The sequence below is a fragment of the Delphinapterus leucas genome, chromosome 9, assembly GCF_059928025.1.
Source record: "Delphinapterus leucas isolate spDelLeu-1000000601 "Yukka" chromosome 9, BTC_Dleu_Yukka2, whole genome shotgun sequence".
In the NCBI taxonomy this organism is placed as follows: domain Eukaryota; kingdom Metazoa; phylum Chordata; class Mammalia; order Artiodactyla; family Monodontidae; genus Delphinapterus; species Delphinapterus leucas.
This window is the reverse complement of record NC_143137.1, coordinates 29917791-29924691: the sequence shown is the minus strand read 5'-3', so window position 1 is coordinate 29924691 and position 6901 is coordinate 29917791. Positions and strand designations below refer to the sequence as shown.

Below are 6901 nucleotides of genomic sequence, written 5' to 3'. Positions count from 1 at the left end.
GAGTGTAATGAAGGGTACTAGCAGGCAAGAGACCTGGTTTCAGATTCTATCATTCCTACTGTCTTTAATTGCTGTAAAATATGAAGCAACATTAACTAACCTTGAATTTCAGTTGTCTCATTGCAAATTATGCAAAAGGTCCTCCATTACTGCAGTATTCAGGAATAGACTAGAGAATTATTATGGGAAAACATGTAGAAGAAACATAAACATCGCATACGTGACTGGATTGTATGAGCTTTAAGGTTCTTCACAATTTTGAGACTCTATTATTCTGTATATAGAATTATTAATTATCATTTAGATGTATATTATCATCATATTTCAATTATAAAGGATAAATTTCCAATTCTCTTTAGAGCTGTGTGTGTGTGTGTGTGTGTGTGTGTGTGTGTAGGGTGTAGGTTTGATAAGCTTATACTTCATCATTTGATCCATTTATTGTTTTATATATTAATTGAGCACATACCATGTGTCTACTATTCTAGGCACTAGGGTTACATTAGGGGAACACACATACACACAGACACACACAAAATATTTAGATAAGAGAAAGTAATAAATGCTATAGAAAACAAAGCAGCGCTAAGAAGGGGGTCGGGTTGCATTTTTCACTTAAATGGTGAAAATTGATGTCATTGAGAAGATGTTATCTGAACAAAGACTTGATGTAGTTCAGGGCCATAGGCAAGCACATATCTGGAGGACAACATCCCAAGAAAGAGTTATGCTAGTGAAAGCCCTTAGAGCATAAGTATGTCTGGTGTGTTCAGTAAGGAGTTCGGGTGGCTGGAGGTGAATGAGTGAGGGAACAATTAGATCAGAAAGGAAGTGGAGCCTGATCTTGCAGTGCCTTGTTGGTGCTTGTAATGACTTGAGTTTCACTCTAAGAAGAGGAACTGGTAGAGGGTTTGGAGCAGAGGAGAGATTTGATATGATTTAGATTTGACAAGGATCACTGGCTGTTGTGTTGAAATCATTTGCACATAGATGGAAGCAGGAAAACCAGTTAAGAGATGATTTCAGTAATCACTGGAATAACAATAATCATGGCTTGGTATCAAGGTGGTAGCAATGAGAATTGTGAGAAATGATTAGGTACTGGATATATTTTAAGATATTACAACAGGGTTTCCCAAAAATTGGATATGGATGTGAGAAGGGAAAAATCTGGAATGAAGCCGAGATTTTTGTCTGAAAGCAACTGAAAGGATGGGTCATCCATTTAAATGAAAAAACAAAACAGACTGAGTGGAATAGGTTTGCAGGAGGAAGGGAATGAGAAGTTCAGTTTTGGGCAAGTCAGTGAGAGATATCTATTTGGCAACTCAATGCATCTGGCAGGTAGGCAGTTGTGTATAGGAGTTTGAAGTTCAGAAAACATGTCTGGGAAAGAAGTTTAAATTCGGGTGACATGGCTGCTGTTATTAAAATGTATATGCTGATTGAGGCCACGGTGTAGTGGATGCAGACAGAGGAGAGGGAGAGAATAAAGGACTGAGATCTAGGGAACTCCAACATTAAGAGGTCTGGGAGAGGAGGAGAAACCAACAAAGAAGATTGAGATGTAAAAATAATATTGTTAGAAGAGAATCAAGAGTGTGGTATCATGGAAGCAAAGTGAAGAAAATATGTCAAGGACAATATACTTGATGTTGATAAGAACTGAAAAGTGACCATTGGATTTAGCAATTTGGAGGTAATTGGTGATCTTGACATGAATAGTTTTGGTGTAATGATCAGGGGGCAAATCTGACTGGAGAGGATTAAGGAGCATTAGGAGAAATGGAATTGATATTACTGGGTATAGTCAAATATCTGAAGATATTTTGCTGCAGAAGGGAGAAGATAATCAGTTGTAGCTGGTAGGTGAAATGGGGTTTAAAAGATGATTCTTTTAAAATGGGAGAAAAATAACATTTTTGCTGGTGGTGATTTTCTCTACTACATAATAAAAAATTAATAATGCAGAGAAAAGGGAATCAATTCCATTGTGCAGTTCTTGGATAGGTGATGGAAATTGTATCTAGTGCACAAGGGAAGGTTTTAGAGAGGAGTAAATAATCATTATCCAGAAACTTGAGAGAAAGCAAAGTATATGGGTTCAATTGTGGGTGAATACATGTCACTGTGAGAGTTTCTGGAGATTCCTTCTAGTTGCTTCAGTTTTTTCAGTGGAGACAAAGCAAAGCCATCAACTGGGAGTATTAGGATGGAGGTGTTAGAAATTTAAGAAGAAAGGAGAAGGTATGAAATCGTCCTCAAGGAGAGTGGAAAGTACATGTACTAGTGAAATATAGTATGATTGTGGGCAGCCTTCAGAGTCCTCCAACACTTTTTCAAATTGAATTTTTGAAGTGAGATCATTCAGTTGCTGTGTGTTTCTACATGCATATTTAACTGTACAAGTGTAGGTGTTGAAGAGATTTAAATCCAAGCCGAATTGTAATTTTGCCTACTGAAGGGAGTTGATGGACTGAGATGTGTGTCCTTCAATAGATTGAAGGTCCCAGTGGGCATATGACTGTTAAGGTTGAGATACTGCAGCAAATGAGCTGGAAAGAGAGGAGATGATGGTCGGAGAACTGAGGCTGCATGAAACAGAATTGTGAAAGTATGGGCATTACTAACAATGAATAGGTCTAGAAATGGCCAGGCAGTTAATTGGCTGAGATAATAGGGAAGACAAGATATTTAGAGGAAAGAAGATTAAGCAATCAAGAGGCCACATGTCAGGAAGGATCATATATGTATATATTGAAGTTGTCAATTAAATCAAGAGTCATGTTGGAGCGTATCCGGCCGCCGCCACGAGAGGAGCTGCTGCCATGTCAGCGCATCTGCAGTGGATGATCATGCTGAACTGCTCCAGCTTCTTGATCAAGAGGAACAAGCAGACGTATAGCACCGAGCCCAATAACCTGAAGGCCTGCAGCTCCTTCCGGTACAACAGGTTCATTCACCGCCGGACTGTGGGCATGGAGCTGGCGGCAGACGGCAAAGGGGTCGTGGTGGTCATAAAGCGGAGATCCAGTCAGCGAAAGGCAGCCACTTCCAACATGCGGACCACCATCAACAAGAATGCCCGGGCCGCCCTCGGCAGCATCCGGCACGTGATCCGAAAGAAAAAGTACCGCCCGGGTTTGCGTGTGGCCGCCATCCGGCAGGCCTGCGCAGCCAGAAGCCTGTGATGGCCAAGAGAAAGCGGACTCGCCCCACCAAGAGCTCCTGAGCGATCTATCCACTTCCCCAATGCAGTAAAGCTGTCAGCTGACTTGCCTAAAAAAAAAAAAGGAAAAAAAAAAAGAGTCATGTTGGAAAGAGTGACCGTTAGGCCAGAGCTAAAATAGTTGAGAAACTTGGAGGAGTTAATTGCAAGGTTATTAAGTGACTTCAACAATGAAGAAAATGAGCAATATAATCTGGTGACAGGAGATTAAAAAACAGGATTTACAGGGAGGAGAGGAGAAAAATGGTATAGAAAGGATCATCTATAATGGAAGTGGACATCTTTCAATGTGACCTTTCATAAACGGCAAACTCTTATATGAGTTTTAAAACTTTATTCTGTCTAGCATAGCGTTGACACTCACTAAATAATTATAACTGGTTGAACTTTTATGTTGATATTTAGAATAGAGAAGTAAAGTACTTTAAACACAAAGTGTCATGAAAAAGTACATAGATGAGAGATGCTAGAGAGAATTCTGTGTTAGAGAGAAAAAGTATGAAAGAATAAGGCAGGTGTGGGTTCCAGTCAGGGCTCTGCCATTTGTGAGCTGCCTTCTTTCTTCATTAAGGTATTTCATCTCTGCAATGGGGATAAAAATACCTCAAGGAGTTGTTGTGAGGGGTAAGTACAATGATTTATGTAAAGCACCTGGCACAGAATAAGCCTTCAATTAATGTCAGTTCCCTCCCTAAAAGCAGAGATTCAAATATTGAACATATTTACAGGGTACTGTAACAAAGATAGATTTCTGAGGGAAATAATTTCTATTTCTGTCACCGCTGATAAATGATTCATGAACTCATTCATACACCAACTGTGTGTTATTTCAGTGACTTGAGAATGTGTTCATGGACTCTTACAGATTTTCTTTTTTCAATTTCTAGCTTTATATTACTGATTATAGCACCTACAGAGAACACCAATCAGAAGAAAATCTGGCCATTATTCTCTTTCATAGTGAATACTAAAGCGTTAATTTTTTGTTTTACTTTTTGAAATTATACAGATATATGATTAGCATGATCATTGAATAGTATGCAATTTTTAAAAATAATTAAATATTTAGAATATTTTATGAATATGGAATGCATATTATTGAACGATGAGAGTATAAATCTAAAGACAATATGCATTTTCTATTAAAATATGCTCATGTTGGGCTTCCCTGGTGGCGCAGTGGTTGAGAGTCCGCCTGCCGATGCAGGGGACACGGGTTCGTGCCCCGGTCTGGAAAGATCCCACATGCCGCGGAGCGGCTGGGCCCGTGAGCCATGGCCGCTGAGCCTGCGCGTCCAGAGCCTGTGCTCTGCAACGCGAGAGGCCACAGCAGTGAGAGGCCCGCATACCGCAAAAAAAAAAAAAAAAATCTTATGTTGAATGAATGTTATTAAATAATTGTATTTGCTTATATACGGAATTCCAAAAAGCATTGAGATATATTCTCAGTCATTTATGGTCAATGAGGGAAGTAAAAAACGACCCAAGAGAAACAAGGGTACCATATAAAGTTGTATATTGGGGCAGAGGGAGGAGCTTCATTCCATCCCTTCATTCATGGAGGTACTTAGGACCTTTGTGATCACCTAGAAGCTTATAGTCCTTATTGAATCCTCTGTGTACAGCCAGAAGAAAAGTACAAAGGAGGAAAGTGCATGAAAGATTTTAAAAGTTTCATAGGCCAGGCATCAGAGTAGTTGAACGTCGTATTTGCCCACATGGCATTGGCCAGAACTAGTCATAAGGTTCACCCAGATGCAAAGAGGTTGGGCAATGCAGTCTAAACGTGTGGCAAGAAGGAGGATATGTGCTTATGGATGAACTAGCTCCTCTGTTCTGGAGTTGACGTATTACTAGGTGTTAAATTAGAAGTTAGGTATGAATTCTGTGGTACTACAAAAATGTAGAAAACGGATAGGTCATTTTAAGCCGTCTGAGTACTAGATAGCCCGATAATGCTTCACAGAAGATATGAACGATCCAGGTAGGCCTTGCAAAACTCAGGGTATTTGGTTTGTCAGGAAAGGGTCTGATATGTTTTTCAAGGAGCAAATAACAGTGAGAGTAGGAATAAACTTGCAGTATATTTCAGCGATGAAATTAGTCTGAGGGGGAAATTGGCTTTAATTACTAAGGCATAAGATATCCTCATATATTGATTGGATATATAAGTTGGACCAGACTAATGTCCGTACTGGATACCAAGATGAGAAATTGTGTGATTATTGAGAAGCCATATTTGCAACTATGTTGTATTGAAAGTAGTATAATGTTGACAATATACTTACTTAAGAAGTTCATAGCAAATGCAAGCATAATCTGGCATTCTACAATTCGAATTTTTTATTTTATGTTAATCTGAATAAAGAAGTATTTTAACATGATATTCAGAGTAGCTTCTTTTTATAGAAAGCATTGTATAAACTGATGAGTGCTTATGCTTATTTCCAGGCAAGGGCTTAGAACCTCAACTATCATTCTAGACATTACTGATAGATCCATAATTTTAGACTTGGAAAGAACTTTTGAGGTAATCGAGTCCTAAGGAGTCAAAAGACTTTTCTAAAGCATCACAGTTTATCCTAAATCTAAATCTAGATATAGATCACCTAAATTCTACAGTTTAAGATTGTTATTGAAGGAAATCATATTTTCTGTTGTCTTAATTATACCAACTAAAGTGTGCATATCTTCCATAGAAAGGGTCTTCACTAGGTTGTCGTATTACTTTGAAAAATAGCTTAATTTAGCTGCAGTTTAAGGAAAAATAGAATAACTAATGTGACACACAAGTGGATATACATTAGAAAACAAATTATGGAGAACAGACTATACCGCCTACTCAGAACTGAACCAGACAAGATAAAGCATATAAGAACAGATATTGCAGTAATGAGAGCGCAGCTGTTTAGGATTCTACGGAAATGTGGGAGACATTATTCACGGAACAAAGGAAAGAAACTAAAGACAACTTTGAAGCAGCACCCTCATATTTAGCTTTATATTGCATATTTTACATATTTTAATCATATCTCACTTCCTTCCGAAATAGACTTGAGATAGTTTATAACAAGATAATGTTACAGTAGCATGGATGCAAGGATAAGACAGGATGGGGTATTGGTGTAATAATACCAGATTACTCATACTAGGTTACTAATGCTAGGGGTAAACTTTTATTTAGGACAAACTTTTGGCATTTAGTTTCTTGATATTTAAATCAAAAAGAAAAACAAAATTATATTTTATTTTTTGGTAAAATAATATTTAGTAAGATGAAGGAGCAAGTGGGATTTTATCCCCCCATAGTTCTGATCTCTAAGAGGAACTAATTTCTCAATTATTTAATAAGATGGTTTTACAAGAGTTAGCTTCACCATTATCCCATAAATAAATACTAAACTTTTATTTCTTGCCTGGCTCTCTGCTGAGTTCTTGGGACACATAGATGAAGAGGAAGCATGCTTACCCTTAAGGAGCTCACAGATAGGAAAAAGGTAATTGGGCAGTAAATTCAATAAATGAGTTACTTGTAAGCCATAATGGTAGCCCACAGGAAAGAGTGTTCAGCACAGTCATAGAGAGAAGACCCCCCACAGGGTAAGAAATGTTGAATTGATCTTAAAGTATGAATAGATCAAAGATTAAAAGAGAAATGAGCAGAACTTTCTC

General features: G+C 38.1%; 1 pseudogene; it reads left to right on the top strand.

Moving 5' to 3' along the window:
- The first annotated feature begins 568 nt into the window (after positions 1-568).
- Positions 569-4274, top strand: LOC111179189 (large ribosomal subunit protein eL28 pseudogene; annotated as a pseudogene).
- The last annotated feature ends 2627 nt before the right edge of the window (positions 4275-6901 follow it).